General features: G+C 39.7%; 1 protein-coding gene across 5 annotated transcripts in view; it reads left to right on the top strand.

Moving 5' to 3' along the window:
- Positions 1 to 18,750, top strand: part of LOC140736154 (protein phosphatase EYA1-like) — a 279,757-nt gene that overhangs the window by 49,647 nt on the left and 211,360 nt on the right. The window contains exon 1 of one of the 5 annotated variants that reach the window (XM_073061992.1): positions 18,155 to 18,192. The exons of the other annotated variants lie outside the window; for them this stretch is intronic. The gene's annotated coding sequence lies outside the window, so the exon portion shown is untranslated. Of the gene's footprint in view, positions 1 to 18,154; positions 18,193 to 18,750 lie in introns of those variants that run through there. 5 annotated transcript variants of the gene reach the window in all.

The following is an 18,750-nucleotide window of genomic DNA, read 5'->3' on the forward strand; positions in this document are numbered from 1 at the left end:
GAGGCTGTCATGTATGTAATTGTACCAATAATAACATCTGATTACATTAGAAACTGTGTCAAACTTAGTTTCAAACTTATTACTGTGGAGGTAGAAATATCTTTGCAACATATCTTTGCACAGACTGAGGCACTGCATGTGTTGTCAAACTCTGAGATATTGTGCCTGAGGTAAAGGGGCAGCTATCAGCTCTGAAAAGGAAGAACTGTTTCATATTAGTTGCATGAAACTAAGGTGAAGTACACGAGTGTTTGAGTTTGATTTCAGTCTTTTTTGGTTAAGCACCACTCAAAATACGAGAATATATTTTAAAGGGACTTGGGTCAGGATTCCCTAAAGATTAATTTGCAGGTTGAGTTGGTGGTGAGACAGGCAAATGCAATGTTAGCATTCATTTTGAGAGCACTAGAATATAAAAGCAAGGATGTAATGCTGAGGCTTTATAAGGCACTGGTAAGGTCTCACTTGGAGTATTGTGAGCAGCTTTGGGCCCCTTATCTAAGAAAAGATATGCTGACTTTGGAGAGTGTTCAAAGGAAGTTCAAAAAGCTGATTGGAAGGCTTATCATATGACTGGAGTTTGATGGTTCTGAGCCGGTGTTCACTGGAATTCAGAAGAATGGGGGGTGGGGGATCTCATTGAAACCTATTGAATGTTGAAAGGCCTCAAAAGAGTGAATATGACGAGGATGTTTCCTATGGTGGGGGTGGACCAGAGGACACAGCCTCAGAATAGAGGGACGTCCATTTCGGATGGAGGTGAGGAGAAATTTCATTAGCCAGAGGTTGTGAGTTTGTGGAATTCTTTGTCACAGGTGGCTGTGGATGCCAAGTCTTTCGGTATATTTAAGGTAGAGATTGATAGGTTCTTGAATAGTCAAGGCATGAAAATTATGGGGAGGAAGCAGGAGAATGGGATTTAAAGGGAAATGGATCAGCCATGATTGAGGAGGAGCAGACTCAGCTGGGCCAAATGGCCTAATTCTACTCCTATATCTTATGGTCTTGTAACTGGCAGGATTGTTGCCTCAGTGTTAGAAAGCTGTGGACATTTGATATCAGGGAGTAATTTTACCTTTCTGCATCAATTAAAATAGCATTGAATGAGAAGCCTATTTTGCATCTTATGTAATCTTTATTTCCAGTGACAATAATGAACAAGTGAGACCTGAATGTATACTCCATCTAGTCAAATGGATATTACAGATTCAATATGGCATCTAGTAACTCATAATATTCTGCAGGCAAACTACCAAAGAAAATAGATTAATTCACCATCTTTAATTTGTTGCTTGGGAAATTATTTTTGGTATAGAATATTCTTCTGATAACACCTCTACCAGATAAAATGCAACATGTCAACTTTAAAGATTATGCCATTATGTAAAAATTTCTTCACAGCGGGGATATCATGAGGCTGTTTCTTTACGGGACAAGCTCAGTATTATTTATTCAATATGGTTCTGATTAATGTAGAACAAAGTTTGACAGTGACAAACCTGATTGGCACTTTGGCTTGTTTAAAATACATTTGTAGATTGTTTCAGATTCACAGAGTCATACAGCAGGGACACAAGGCATTCAGGACAACTGGTCGATGGTGACCAAGATGGTCATCTGATCTTTCATCCATGGTGGTAGAAACAGAATGATAAAATTCAAATAACTCCTTAAAATGGTTGGTCATATCTTTTTATCTCCATTTATCTCGTCTTTCTTGCTACGGTTATTTGTATTATAAGATACCTACATGGCTTAAATGATGCTTAGGAATTACTCCCTGAGCACTGTTGTCTTTTTTAAAATCAAATTCGTATTTAGATGGAGGTGTTAACCAAGTTAAAACATACAGGTTAATGTGTCCACTGAAATACAAAGGATTAAGTGAAATCACATTTTGTGTAAGTGCCGCACCGGCAGTTTGGAAATGATAATTTCTGTTGTTTTAAACCTACCTATAGCTGCAGTCTCATCAGCAGACATGTGGGAAACATCTCTTTAGAAGTTTAAATGGGTCTTTGAATTATTGTGTCTTCAGACCTCACCAATGGGGCGTTGTCTATACATTTATGGGCATTACCTTAACCTCGAGGACCCACTGCTGGGGATTAAAGTGATTTGTAATTTTACTCTGACAGAAAGCCTCTCAGACCAACAACATTCAGGAAACAATAATGGCTGAGTAAAGGTCAAAGGGCAGGGGGTCAAATAGAAAAGTAATTAAAAACGGTTTAGCAACATGCATGTGCTAAACCTGGGTAAAAACTAAGAGCTAGAAGAAGTACTAATTCACTTTATAGTGTACAATGAATCCCTAGTGATTAATAATACAGCATTTGCAATCCATCAGGATTGTTTAGTTTATGTTGAACAGAGGTTGCATGTTGAATGCTTAAACTAAGTAGCAAGCTTTACAACAATATAGATCTAGTAAAATCATTGTTCAGCCTTTGAAGCATTGTGAACTGCTTTAAAGCTAATCTTTTAACTCAACCCATAAAGCTCTTCTTCATGAAATAGATGGTATCATGACCTATTATGTTAATGTACAAGATCAAGAATATACATTGAATCCCATGCAGAGATGTAGTAAAACGCTAAGTTCCTTGCAAAGGGAAACCCATCACATATATTAATTTTGAAGTGAAATTATTGGGTTCATTGACAGCCAATTTTGATGTGACACAATGTCCAAGGCATTTACTTTTGGTAGTGCTGGTTGAAGGAAGAATATTTAGACTTTTTTTAAAAAAGGTATGAACTGTGGTTACTAATAGTGGTAGCTAAAGGACCATTTGGTTTATTGAGCCCCCTCCACACACTCAGGTATCTAGAACATCTTAATTCTGGACATCCTGCAATCTCTACCTAATCTCCTGGGAGAGGCACATAAATAAAATAATTCCCAATTCTCAAAAGGCCAATTAAAGATGAAAAAACTTTTGGGAAATTCTTGCTTTTGTACTAAAGCAACCAAAACTAGGTCAGATGACTATAATGTTGACAATTTATATTACCTTGTGTATTGCCCTCTTAATGATGTGCATTGAATCACAATCCCAAATGCATGAACTGGCAATATGCTATGCAGCCCTACATAACCATTGTGACATCAAATCACTCCCTGGGCTTTTCTGAATCCATCTGAGCAGGCAGATCGTGCTTCACTTTAACATCTGCTCTATGTGTCAATGTAGAGAACCATTGAACTTTAAAACATAGTATGAATCCACACTGTCTATAATGCCCATGTTAGCCAAGAATGGATTACTTCCCACTTTCTACCTCTTGGTCCCTATAGTCTCCAATTGGCCATCTGTGTACTTACTAAATGTAGTGAAGGTTTATGTCTCCCACACCCTTTGAGGCAGGAAGATCCAAACTCCAATTACTCACTGAGTGAAAAAAAATTACAAGATTATACGGATCTTGTGATCCAGACAAGAAGTTCTCCTATACTGTTGTCCTTTTTCCAAAAGGAGCATCTCTTGGTGACATGGCAGTTGACAATTTGTGAAAAAGATGCTGGGAGTATCTTCTAGGGTAAGGGGCGTGACTATTATACAGGGTAACTTAAACATCTGAATTCATGATTATTCATATGCATGTACAACGTGAATATATTATTTCATGACATATGGAAGTGATAATAAACCTGATTCTTTACATTCATTATATAAGGTCAGAATGTAGAATCCAGATTTTATGCAGGTTGGCAACCCAGCCTTAACACTAGTATTAAAGAGCAGAAGATAATGTGAATGCTAAAAGTCCTTGGGGAATGGTGAGTTGTTTTAACACATTCTTGAAGAGTATATCAGTAAAGTGCTCCTGATCACATCATTTACTCAGAGACAGCAGTCAAGTCCAAGTCATGACATGTGGTGTCTTTTGGATTTAAATTCTTAATAAAACCATAAATGTTCAATTTGATTATATTCCTACTTTGATTTAATAAGGCAGGTAAAATTAGAGATAGAGAGATAAAGATTTCAAACCCAATACTCACCCAGACACTACTGATTTTAAATGGAGATGGCTTAGGGGGCAGGTGTCACCCATTGCATTACTGTATGAGGAAACGTTTGCTTCTCTTTTGATAAAGTCATGGAAGCTAGATATCTCTGGGACTCTTCAAACCGAGAAGATCAAATTAACTTTATTATCAAAGTATTTGTCACCATATACTACGCTGAGATTCATTTTCTTGCAGGCATTCACAGAGAACTATAATAGGATCAATGATAAACTACACATTAACCAAGACTAACAAAGAACCAAAATAAGTCGAGAGAGAGAGAGAGAGAGAGAGAGAGAGAGAGAGAGAGCGAGAATACTGAGAACACAAGTTGTAGAGTCCATGAAGGTGAAAGCATTGGGTCCAAGCCAACAGGAGAGTTTACTTGAGGTTTCCTTACAGATGTCACCATTGGCCAATGTTCATCCTCTCTCCAATCTACAGCAAGCTGCTTTTCACCTGCTTTCCTACTCAACTGGCTGCCAGTCGGGCTGACAGTTACATGGAAACCATCTTGGGGGAAAAAAATGGGTAGTGTATCTTGCATTTATTTTATGGTGAAGCCAATGCTTCCATAATGCACTTTTGAAGATCGTTCTGCACTACGTTGTATCAAATCTGAGTAAACATTGGGACTATATCGTCTCCCAGGATCGTGCTAAAATTCAGTACATCGCAAGCAAGTGTTGTAGGTTGGATTAGAAAAAAAACTTGAAAGGAAAATCCTACAGAAAATAGTGGAAATCACCTAGTACATCATGGGTAAAGCCCTCCCCACCATTGAGCACATCTACACGAAGTTGTTGCAGGAAAGCAGCATCCATCATCAGGGATCCCACCATCACTCCACCATCCAGGACATGCTCTCTTCTCTCTGCTGCCATCAGGAAAACGGACTGACACCTTCAGTTTCAGGAACAATTATTGCCTCTCAACCATCAGGCTCTTGAACTAAAGGGGATAACTTTACTCAACTTCACTTGCCCCATCTCTGAGATCTTCCCACATCCTATCGACGCAGTTTCAGGAACTCTTCATCTCATGTTCTTGATTCTTATTGTTTATTTATTTACTTCTGTCTTTTGGTATTTGCAGTTTGTTGTCTTTTGCACACTGGTTGAATGCCCAAATTGGTGCGGTCTTTCATTGATTCTACTTTTGTTATTATAGATCTATTGAGTACGCCTGCAAGAAAATGAATCTCAGGGTTGTATATGGTGACATATACAGTATATACTTTGATAATAAATTTACATTGAACCTTGAACTTCAAAAATCAGTAACTATCTGCAGGTTGATAATATAATTCTAAGAAGTACCAGAGAGTTGAATTCTGTTTACATATTTCTGTGATATTCTTTTTACATTATTTTAGTCACCTTTAAACTATTGAAATTTAAGCACAATAGAATATGTATGGAACTTATAAATCAGAGTATTAATACAACTTTCTGCAAACATTTGATTTTGCATCTTTGGTAAACAGCTTAGGTGGGCCTGGGCTTAATGGTAATTGTTTATTCGTCATAAAACAAACTGAAATTCCTCTTCAAAGCAGAGTCACCAGATGGAGAAAATACAGCCGTTTTATTTGGCAATAAAAACTCAGAAAGTCTTTCAATTTTTCTGGTTGAAGGTGAAGAGGCAAAGCAGGCAATTTTATAACGTGTGTTTACTTTTACCACAGAATTTTACAAATCATGCCACAAAAGTTAAACCAGATGTTGAATTAATACACCCTTTCTGTTTTTAATAGATCTTGTAATAGTTACTATAACAGACAGTCCGTGAAATGCATTATTCTTTTTGGTTACAGAAACATATCAATATATATTGGGCCTGAATTTTCCTTTGGTCCCTTGGTCTTCCTTTATTACAACTGTTGGAAAGAGGTTATTAAGGCTCTGCCCAACAAGAGGAGGCCCAGAAATTCTAACAAGGGATAGAAGGTAGATCTCACATCAGTGTCCCTGCTTGGAGAAAGTGCGCTGCGGAGCTTCTGGGTTACTCCAGGCACTTTGTCCAACACCACAAGACAACCACATACACTTTAGAAATAGGAAAGTTTCCCAAGTTAGTGCAGAAAGTTGTTATCAAACAAAATTTGACACAAGGACAGGTAAGAAAATATTAAGGCAGGTAACACAGACACGGTGAAAGAGTTAGACATTAAGAAGTGACTTAAGGAGGAAGATCTGAAAGTGTAATCACTGCTGGAGGGCTACAGTAATGCGCAAAAGTCTTAGGCAGCCTAGATTTTTTTTAAAAAATATGGTTTCAGCTGGAATGGCCTCTACAGAGCCCTGGTCTTAATGTCATTGAGGCTGTTCAGAATTACCTGGAAAGCCAGGAGCGAGTGAGACAGCCAATGGCTGCATAAGAACTGTGTCAAGTTCTCCAAAATGCTTAGCACAACCTAACAGCTGATTTTCTTATAAAACTGCATAACAATATACCTGAGAGAATTGATGCAGTTTTAAAGGCAAAGGGCAGTCACGCCAAATATTGATTTGATTTAGTTTTTGACTGTTTACTGGTCTTTCTAGTAATTCTTTTTGATATTCAGAAACTTGTCATTATTTTTGAAAGCTTCTTCGCTTTACAGAATTTTTAACCTGTGCCTAAGACTTTTGCACAGTACTTACTGTAAATGCTCAAAAGTGACGAATTGGAGGAGGGCTGGTATTTTTTGTTTATTTAGAGATGTAACACGGTAACAGGCCTCTTAGGCCCAATGAGCCTAAGCTGCCCAATTACACCCATTTGACCAATTAACCTCGAAAGACGTACAACATTGCAATGTGAGAGGAAACCAGAGCATCTGGAGGAAAGCCATGCAGTCATGAGTAGGGTGTACAAACTGCAAACAGACAGCAGCTGAATTGAATCAGGTCACGGGTGCTGTAATAGCGTTATGTTACATTGCCACACAATCTTGAATTGATAACAGCGGTGGAGAGGGAGTATGGCCATAGAAAAGGTTCTGAACGGGACTGATGCAAGTGTACATATGTGGTTACCTCCTAAGTGGGAATGAATGGCAAGTGTAAAGGACAGGGTGAATTAAGACGTGGACAGCAAATATCTTAAATGAAGCAATCAGTAGAGAAAGCTAAGCTAGTGGTACATGCAATAACAACATTGCTAAGGGTTTCGCCAGCAACATAGCCACAGTCAGATGTGGTTTCAGAACCGCAGGTAGCTTTAGGTTGGGCTTGTTGTCCAGAGCATTTAGGATCTAACTTGGAACATTCACTTGTGAGGATATATTTGACAGGTGTTCTGTTGTGGCCTTTGTAAAAGTCTTGGATGCTTTGCAACCAAGGGTAGCTGAATGTATTTGTCACATCTAGAAAATAGTGAGGGATAATAAATCAACAGTGATGGTATGGCAGAGCAGACTTGATGGGCGTCTTATGAATTATAATCCATTGGCTCTGAAGTCAAAGAAAAAGTTACAGGTCCATTTTTGCTCTCCTCTTTTTCTCAGAACAAGTTCTCTGCAGTAGTGACTCCTCTGCTGTGTCCTGTTCAGTAACGGTGAACCAGTACATTGCCAGAAAAGATAGCAATCCTGTGATTTTATGATTAGCAAAGCAAAAATAAAACCTGCAAGTGCCGGAATTCTGATATTAAAGCTGAAAGTGCTGGCACTCCTCACCAACACTGACCTGCTGCCTGTTGCCAGACCTACTGAGCACTTCCAACACTTTCAGATGTGTTATTAGGTTTGGCACCAACACTTGGCCCTCTGCCCTCCCTCTTCTAGGAACTGAATATAATTTTAGCCCAGATCACAGATGTCAAATGTGCTTAACTTTTCTTTGAATAAGACCAGATGATGAAATGCTTACAATACCAGGTTATTTGACATAAAATTGACTTACCTTTTCTTAACTTATACAGGGGTATGGTGACATTGATTTTGAAGTATCGCTAATTGCCCCAAGAGTTTAATGGTGAACCACCATCTCATAGTCCATGTAGTGTGACTGTTGTTTAAGGCCGAAGAGCTTTTTAAGATGTTACGTAGTGCGGCTATGGGGTCAATTACGTTACTATGGATCTGAAGTTCGTTAAAGGTGTGTAAAGTTGGCAAATTATTTTCTTAAAAGAACAAGTGATCTAATCTTTTTTGCTTTAATGACAGTTTGGTACTTTCATAGTGAGCATTTCATGCCAGATTTTATTTAACACCACCTCTGTGGTCAGTAAAGCCCAGCAGCATCTCTACTTCCTGAGGAAGTTGAGGTGTGTCAGGCTCCCTCCCCCCATATGCATTCCAACCAATATTTACAGGAACACCATCAGGAGTGTCCTGACCAGCTTGCTAACCATCTGTTATGAAAATCGCAAGGCATCTGACCGCAAGGCACTACAGATGATTGTGAGAACTGTTGAGAGGATCATAGGGGTCTCTCTTCCACCCATCAGCAAAACATGTATCAGCAGCACTGTGTACCCAGGTCCCTTAGCATTGTCAGTGATGGGAAACAGCTTCTTCCTCCAGGCCATGGAACAACTGAACTCCCTGCCAACACTCAGGCCTCATCACACACGAAGCACCAGTAGTGTTATACTGTTTACTTGTGTCATAAGTGTATGGTATTATTTGTTAGTTTACTAATGATTATATTACTTTATGTGTTGTGTGTGTGAGTTATATGTACTGTATTGTGCACCTTAGTCCAGAGAAAGATTGTTTCTTTTAGTGGTATATATGTGTACGGTTGCATGACAATAAATTGAACTTGAACTTGAGCTGTTCAAAAATGTCTTCTCAGAATGGACGATACATGCGAGTCCTAAGTTCCGAGCAACCTTAGTCAGATTTGTACTCGTATCTAAGGCACATTATTTTGTGTACCTGGATTATTTCTCCAAATAGCATACAATCACATTCATCATTTCTTTGTCCCTCAGTGACACTCGTGTAACATAACATAAAGGAAGCACTAACATTTGCAGTGCCTCAGCCTGGAAGAAGTTGGAGTTATATAGAGATGGCGTCCCCTACCTTATTTGTCAGAGTAAGCACTGGCAATGACTGAACCCAAGTGCGGAGGAACGGCAGTCTCTGTCACGGTTAGCACTGGTAACAACTGAACCTGGGTGTGGAGGAATGGCAGACTCCTATGCAGAGACAGAAACAAGAGATTATACTTAGGAATTCCAACATAGCATTGGTGGCGCAACCAAGCAACACCACAAGACAAATCGTTCTCCACACGATGACTCCACAAACAGCCCTAAATGGGAGTCCGCTTTAAATAATCATAGAATATGGAAAACCCGTGCCAGTCATTATTAACTTGACAAGATTAAATGGAAAGCACCAGGGCTTAATGACCCTAGTTAAGACTACTCATCATTCCATATTAGTGCTTCCTATTCTGGGGTCACGGGGGAGCTTAGTTCCTGTTGTCATAGGCTTCCCCATCAAAATTGTCGCGGTAAAGAGTACTTGGACCCGGAGGGAAATTACTTCAGAAAATCTTTATTGATGCATGATATCATGGAGAGCCCAGACACCTAAAGCGGAGTTCTGAGACTCTTCTCAACAAAAGATTACACTCATATTTATAGTCAAAATATATGTGACAAAAAGCACTTTCTCACACAAATAGAATAGAGAAGTTTCACAACATGTTCAAGGCGATATCCCAAAGCACCAATCAGTTTAAAAGTTACTGTCTGCCGTGTTAGGGAAAATTACAGAACAATGAGTTCAGAGATAAAGAAGTTCCCACATCCTTCTTAAAGTACAAGCAAGCATGGGAGTCAGTTACTTATAGCTAGGTACGGTTAGTTAGTTGGCAATTTACCAAGAACAGACAGTAGTGCTGTCATGGCAGAAATGGCTCCCTAATCGGTAATAATGCTTTAAATTTTCTTCCACATATGGAAAACCCGTGCCAGTCACTATTAACTTGACAAGATTAAATGGAAAGCATCAGGGCTAGTTAAGACAATAATGAATAAATACAGATGCTTAAGTAACTTAGAAGCTCAATGCTCTATGGAATGCTGCCGAGCTCATGACGTTAATGAGCCGATCTTTTCTTCAGGAAGAGTGTAATATCCTAAGTTATCCCAATGTTAGGCCCAGTTATTGTATCTTGTGTCAGAAGCAACATATAATGTGGACATTTTATATTCTTCCAATGACTTAAAGCATCACTGGCAAGGGCCAATCCTTAAATGCTTTAGAAAAGGTCAGCTGCTTTCTCAAATCATTGTCATTCTTGTGATGCCAAATAGAGAATTGGAGGGTTTTGACACCATTGATAATGGTAATCCATTTCCATGACAGGAAAATGTGCGACTTGGATACAGAAGTTGCCAAGAGCACACAACATGTTACTTATCATTTCTGGAGAGAATAATATAATATTTAGACTAATCACTCTTCATCAGAATCCAGAGCTAGAAATTCAGACAAACAGACAGACAGACATATTTTATTGATCCCTAGGGAAATTGGGTTTCGTTACAGCTGCACCAACCAAGAATAGTGTAAAAATATAGCAATATAAAACCATAAATAATTAAATAATAATAAGATAATCATGCCAAGTGGAAATAAGTCCAGGACCAGCCTATTGGCTCAAGGTGTCTGACACTCTGAGGGAGGACTTGTAAAATTTGATGACCACAGGCAGGAATGACTTCCTATGATGCTCAGTGTTGCATCTTGGTGGAATGAGTCTCTGGCTGAACATACTCCTGTGCCTAACTAGTACATTATGGAATGGATGGGAGTCATTGTCCAAAATGGCATGCAACTTGGACAGCATCCTTTTTTCAGACACCACCGTCAGAGAGTCCAGTTCCACCCCCACAACATCACTGGCCTTACGAATGAGTTTGTTGACTCTGTTGGTGTCTGCTACCCTCAGCCTGCTGCCCCAGCACACAACAGCAAACATGATAGCACTGGCCACTACAGACTCGTAGAACGTCCTCAGCATCGTCTGGCAGATGTTAAAGGACCTCAGTCTCCTCAGGAAGTAGAGATGGCTCTGACCCTTCTTGTAGACAGCCTCAGTGTTCTTTGACCAGTCTAGTTTATTGTCAATTCATATCCCCAGGTATTTGTAATCCTCCACCATGTCCACACTGACCCCTTGGATGGAAACAGCGGTCACTCGTGCCTTAGCCCTCCTCAGGTCCACCACCAGCTCCTTAGTCTTTTTCACATTAAGCTGCAGATGATTCTGCTCACACCATGTGACAAAGTTTCCCACCGTAGCCCTGTACTCCGCCTCATCTCCCTTGCTGATGCATCCAACTATGGCAGAGTCATCAGAAAACTTCTGAAGATGGCAAGACTCTGTGCAGTAGTTGAAGTCTGAGGTGTAGATGGATTTAAATAAGTATCAGGTCAAATAAAACAATGGATAAAGTTTGTATCAGGGTGTGGGACAGGGGTAATTTAATTGCATTTTATGGCTGGGATAAACTAATCTCAGTAATCATCTCTACCTGGAATAACACAACTGGGGGAAGGGAATGGGCTTAACCAAATTCAACCTGGATTCAATTTGGAGTTGTTTTTTTTCCTCCCAATGTCATGTGGTCCGTTTTAATCCTCACGTAACTAGTCCATTCCTTTCTCTCTTAAATGTTTCTTGACCAGTCTTTGACCAGCACCAGAGATTAAAGGCATTTGGTAACTGATTTTCTACTGATATTTTTTAGTTTGTTGTTCCTCTGTCAACTCCACAACCACACACCTTTCACTAGATTGAAATGCATTCAGGCAATCTGCTTCAAGGTTTTGTCAATTGTAATAATTTCTCCCATATTTTTTTGGTTGTGAGATAACAAGGAGTCTAATAGAAAAAATACGGTATGTGAAATATAACGTTTTGTGAAAGATGAGGTCACCTCACATCTGTGTTTAATTGACATGGAAGTTTTACTTTCATTTTTGTATAGGGTTGTGGTCTGGTATTAAATTACCATCAGTTGTTGATTCAGGATTAACTAGATTTAACAAATTTTTACTGGACTTTGGAATTCGTATGATTTTTTTCCCTTGTATTTGTTGTGCGGGTGGAAACAATAAGAAAGATTTTTATTCCAAGGTTTTTGTGGTAAAGAAGTACTTATGCTTAACAAAGCAGTCATATCATCGGTGTATTCCATGGCAGTCCTTGTGCAGTGAGCAATTTCTTCTGTAGCAAAATAAAACCTGTCTCACAACAATGTCATTCAGCACCAGTGCCTGTGAATTTTGTACTGAGCTCTGGCTCAAGTACTGCAACAAGGCCTTGCCAACTAAGCACCCTCTCACATTATCAACACAATATAAATCAATTTAACACAAGGTATAGGTTTGGGCCAGTTTTACAATATAGTTTTGCCAAGTGTCAATGGGACATCTATATGATGTGGTGACCTTGAGAGGGCATCAGGGACCAGTGTTAAAAGGGAAAGTATTAATACATCTCCTTAACCAATCACTCAAAGCAATCAATAGCAAGCAGTGCAGACTGTAAAGCAGGAAGTGTCAGCTAGAATTATGAACTTAATGATAAATCAGATACAGAGATTGAGGTAATAAGAAGGAAAGAATGGATTGTAATAGAAATAAATTGCAGACAAAAATGTATTATCTTTTTTTAAAATCCCGAGCAATGTTACCAAAAAAAGATAATTGGCAGGTCAGTTTTATTGAACTATGCTCCTAAACTGTGGAATTCAATACCCAAAAACTATAGGCGATGCAGACTCAGTCGTCACTTTTAAATGCCAGCTCAGAACCTATTTATTTCACCTTGTTTTTAGCTGATATCTTTTTTGTCTTTTATTTTCATTTTGCTCTTTAACCTGTTATAAAGCACTTTGAACGAAATAGTCTGTATGAAATATGCTCCATAAATAAGTTATTATTATTATTATAATTGTTATCTGAATCTGCTCAACTTGTTAAAGCTGCTTTCAGAGCTAAAGAAGTTGTTTGTGCATCTAAAAAATTGGATTGCATAGCACTCATTTTGAGGCAATATTGTACTGGAAACATTATTGCTTCATTCACATGAACATATCTGACTTTATCATGCCATCATCACATACCTAAAACCATTGGTGGCCTTAAAAACTTCCACCTATAAAGAGGTAATTTGGAGTACAGAGTCCATATTATAAATGTCATTGAACAGTCTCATTAGAACTAGCAGCACATTGAACTTGTTTACTGTTTTCCTTGTTGTTTTTGTTGATATCAGATAACCTGACCAAGCACCTTCTGATGTTTGAGTCAAAATCATGTTTATTATCATTGACATGTATCTGATATTTGTCATTTTGTGGCAGCAATATAGTGCAAGACACAAAAAAAACTCCAAGTTTCAGTAAGTAAAGAGTGCAAAAGTAAATTAGTGAGGTGGTGTTCATGGTCCATTCAGATGGTGGAGAGGAAAAACACTGAGTGTAGGTCTTCAGGATGGGTACCTTCTCCTTGATAGTAGTAATGAGAGGGAGACATGCCCCAGATGGTCAGGGCTCCTAACGAAGAATACTGCCTTCTTGAGGCACCATCTTTTGAAGATGCCCTCAATGGATGTGAGGATTGTACCTGCGATGGAGCTGGCTGAGTTTACAATTTTGTGCAGACTCTGTTGATCCTGTACATAGTGTAAATTCAGGTTAATAAAGACCTTCCAAAGTTCACAAATTATTCTTGAACTAGCAGTTTTTTTCCCAATCATTTAGCTGCTAGCATATTCGTTCAATAGGTGATGACCCTTCCAGCAGTGTGTTATTGTTGGGGATGGTATCTTGGCTATGACTGGCCAACTAGGATGGTTTGGCGAGTGAAGAACCGAATATTCCAATTAGTTATATGCCTACTCTTACAGAGACTCCAAAGCCATGACATATTAAGCGCTCCTCTCCAAAGTCTTTTGAGGCTCAGGTCTTCATCCCTGAGATAGGTGACATTCTGTGGGAAACCCTTTAACTAAACCTTCATGTCTGAACTGCACCCTCCATGCATGTAAGGTCACATTGACTCTCAGTTTCCACCCATTTTAATTCTACTTCCCATTCCCATTCCCATTCTGAGATGTTAGTCCATGGCGTCCTCCACTGCCATGATTAGGGCACTCTCAAGCTGGAGGAGCAACACCTCATATTCAGAGTGGGTAGTCTCCAACCTGACAGCATGAACATTAACGTCTCTAACTTTGATCATTTCTACCCCTCCCACATAACATTTTTCCATTGCCCATTCTGCCTCCCTTCTTACGCCCTCCCTTCTCCTCACCTCCCTCTGGTGTCCATTCTCCTTCCCTTTTTCCCATGGTCCACTCACCTCTCTTCTCAGGATCATTCTTCTTCAGCCCTTTACCTCTTCCATCATCCAGCTTCTCACTTCATCGCCCGTTACCTGGCTTCATCTATCACCTGGCATCTTGTATTTCTTCCCCTCCCCTATCTTCTCATTCCGGCTTCGGTCCATTTCTGTTCCAATCCCGATGAAGGACTTCAACCCGAAACATTGACTCTTTATTCCACTCCATTTGGATGTTGCCTGACCTACTGATCTCTTCTAGCATTTCGTGCATTACTGAGGAGTAGCTTCTGTGCCATCAAACCGTGATTTCTCTCAGCATTGATCCACCATTAGGAGGAAGATGACTGTAGCAGCCACTTCATGGCAAGCTCTTTTTATGGTGGCCCTGCCACAGGAGCATTCTCTTTGACCGAGGCACACATATCCCTTTAAGTGAATGTAGAAGTTGTCTATTTCTGTCTAGTTTCAGTCATTGCTGTGAAATGTAAAGCATGTGTTATAACAGCCAAGCAAAATGTGCACTTTAGGGCTGAATCTCTCTTCTGAATCCTGTACAGCAAAGTTTCAGAGCTGCACACAATTGTGCAGCATCCCATTATAGCACTTGTTTCTCGTGTAAGCCATCCAAATGGTATCCCAGACTGGATGTTAGCCAATTTGTGTGAATTTTCTTCTTGTCATGCATTAGAGCACTAAAACTGGGTACGATCCAATTTCTAGACTCTTAAACTGACAGGCACCTTCCTACTTGTGGTGAGTTTAGACCATTTCTGTTCAGTAACTTCATGCAGCTAAATGGGGAGCCAGATGTAGGCTGTCACTTACACAGGGACAACTCCATATATTCTCATTTAACCATGGTCATCAGAGGTTGTTGCCTAATTAGTGTATAAATAACAGTGAACTCACTTAACCTCTACATTATTTCATCGGAAAAACCTGTCAACAGTTGGGAACAAATGTTAAAACCCCTGGCCAAACTTTTTTTTCTTTAGATATTCAAAGCAACATTCCAGAACTTTTTGTGTGTTTTTGGATAGATAGGCTGCCATTGTTAGAATGGAAATAATGTTTTGAAGCTTTTGTAACTCCAAAAGTAAAACTTGTTTTAAACAGAACACAATTATGTTTTTTCCCTGACTTTATAACCAGAAATATAAAATCTGAATTAATTAAGTTATTAAAATGTCATCGATTCATAAAACACCAAACAGACCCTTCAGACCACAGACCAACAATCACCCATTTTTACCTGAGTCCCAGGGTGGCAATGGTTAATATGAGAGGACATAATTTTAAGGTGATTAGAGGAAAGTTTAGTGGGGGATGTCAGAGGTAGCTTTATTACGCAGAGAGTGGTAAGTGTGTGGAACACATTGCTGGGGAGGTAGTAGAGGCAGGTGCACGAGGGACATTTAAAAGACTCTTAGATAGGCACATGGATGAAAGAAAATAGAGAGCTATGTAGGAGGAAAGATTAGATTAACCTACGCCAAGATGTTAAGTTTAAAGATTGGTACAATGTTGTGGACTGAAGGGCCTATACTGGCTGTACTATGTTCTATATTCTATGTTTAATTGTTTTAAGGCAGTCATGTATCTGGGCTCTAATCCAGGTCCACGAATGATAGGTAAGCCATTGATTAAGGCTTAGATCTGAGAATATGGGCACGATAAACGAGACATAAATTAAAATTAGGATCTCGGCCTAAAATATATCAATGGAGACTTGGTTTAATGCTTGAATCCTCAGAAGTGACAAGTGGGTACAATCATTCGACATAACATCCTCATAGGATTGATTTTAGAATTAAAGGTTATGTTCTGAAACTTTTAAGAGAGGGATTATTGGGAAAGGAAGGGAGCCAGCAGTAATGATCAATTAAAATTGGTCTTTATATAGGCTACATCGAAATTATAGATCCATCAGGAGCAAGCGAATAACTAGAGAGCGAGTAGGGCCACTCTAGGATAAAGGAGACAGCATATGCTTGGAGGGAGAGGGAGTGGGTGAATCCTAAATGAGTACTTTGCATCAGTATTTACCAAGGAGAATGACCTGGAGGATATGGAGATTGGTGTGGAATGTGCTAATTTGCTGAGGCATTTTGAGATATAGAAGAAAATAGTGTTGGATCTCTTAAAGAACATGAAGGCAGTTAAGTCTCCAGGTTTGGTTGGGATTTGCTCCAGATTATTGAGAGAGGCGAGAGATAAGATTGCTAGGGCCATAACCGATTATTTTTATGTCCTCTCTAGCCACAGATGTGGTCAGGAGGACTGGCAAATAGATAATACTGTAGTCGAGACCTTTCATCAGAGTCCTGATGAAGGGTCTCGGCCCAAAATTTTGACTGTTTACTCTTTTTCGTAGATGCTACCTGGCCTGCTGAGTTTCTCCAGCATTTTGTGTGTGTTGTTTGGATTTCCAACATCTACAGATTTTTTGGAGATAATATAATTTCATTATTCAAGAAGGGAAATAGGGATAATCCTGGAATCTGTAGACTGGTGGGTCTAATGTTAGATGGTAGAGAGGTTACTGGAAAGATCCTTAGGATCGGATTTATAAGCATTTGGAGCAACTGGTCTGCTAAGCACTTGAAGTCGAAGCCTCCACTCCATGCTCGAAGGCCAGCGACGTGGACATGGGGACAAAGGACATCCAAGTCCAAGCCTCCAGTCCAGCGATGTGGACGAGCAATGAAGAACATCCATGAATACCGGGCTGTCCCAGATTGATAGGTTCTGGGTTCAGATGTCCATGTGAGCAGGTGGCAAGAGCCGGTTATTCCGTGCGCCTGGAGTTCAGAGTCCTGTCATCACCCAGTCCAGGGAGGTCAATACCAAAGATTGAAATGTGTGGCGACACGTGAGGGTGCCTGTAGCACATCCCTAGGTGCACTGGCTGTTAACGCACATGACACTTTCCACCATATGTTTCGATGTACATGTGGTAAATGAATCTGAATCTGGAAACTCTGGCCTAACTAGGGACAGTCAGCATGGCTTTGAGCCGTGCAAGTTTTATATTACGTCCTAAGTCCTGTCTTGCTAACTTAATTGAAGTTTTCTGAGGAGGTGACTAGGATGATTGATGAAGGTTGAGCTGTGGATATCATTCATATGGATTTTAATAAGCCATTTGATAAGGTCCCAAATAGGAGGCTTATTTAGAAGATTAAGATGCATGGCATGGCATCCACAATCCATAATCCACATGGCTGTTTGGATTCAGAGCTAGACTACCCATAGAGGGCAGAGGGAAGTGGTTGAAGGGGCTTATCTTGGCTGGAGGTCTGTGATTAGTGGTGTTCCTCAGGGATCCATATTGGGACCTCTGCACTTTCTGATTAATATCAATTGCCTGGATGAAAACATTGATGGGTAGGTTAGTAAGTTACAGATGATATGAAGATTGGTGGTGTTGTGGATAGCGTAGATGACTGGCAAAGGATACAGCAGAAAATAGATCTTTTTCAGATATGGGCAGTGAAATGGCAGGCGGAGTTTAACCTAACTAATTATGAGGTGTAGCGCTTTGGGAGATCAAATGTAAAGCAAAACCCTTAAGAGTGTGAGATGCAGAAGGATCTAAGCCCACAGTTCCCTAAAAGTGGCTACACATGCAGGTAGGTTGGTGAAGAAGGCATATGGCATGCTTGCCTTTATTAGCTGAGGAACTGAGTTCAAGAATCGGGAACTCTAGTTAGCTGCAGCTAGACATTGCATTCATTTCTGGTTTTCCCATTATAGGAAGGATCTGGATCGGAGAGCATGTGTTATAAGGAGAACTAATCAAACTTGGGTTATTTTCTCTGCAGGCTGAGGGGAGATCAAATAAGACTGTGAGAGGCATACTCCAGATAAAGTAGGCACAGTATTTATTTTTCCCATAATTTTAATATTAATTAATTCTGGAATGGAAAAAAATGTAATGAGAACCATTCACCATGATATTTATTGCAACTAGGCTTACTTAATGTCTAATACCAGAGGGCATGTATTTATGGTGGAGGAGGCAAGTTCCAAGGAGATATATGGAGCATGTATTTTTTAACACAAAGAGAGGTGGATGCCTGGTATGTACTGGCAGTGGAGGCAATTACAATGGAGATATTCAAGAGGCTCTTAGATAGGCCTCTGAATATGCAGGAAATGAAAGAATATGGACATGGGATAAGTTTAGTTGGCCATTTAATTACTAATTTAATTAGTTTGGCACAAGATTGTGGAATGGTAGAATCTAGGAGGGAATAGCGCAGAATATTAAGCGAATAATCAGGATTAAAACAACTTTAGTGCAAATGGATGCACGATGTTCTTTGCAGGCTCAGTGAATTGAAAGTCCTGTTTCTCTGCTGTGAGGCGCAGTGGCTCTATGACTGTATGATGCTGAAAACTTTAGTATGGCATAGACATGCTATAC

The sequence above is a fragment of the Hemitrygon akajei genome, chromosome 11 (genome assembly GCF_048418815.1).
Source record: "Hemitrygon akajei chromosome 11, sHemAka1.3, whole genome shotgun sequence".
Lineage (NCBI taxonomy): Eukaryota > Metazoa > Chordata > Chondrichthyes > Myliobatiformes > Dasyatidae > Hemitrygon > Hemitrygon akajei.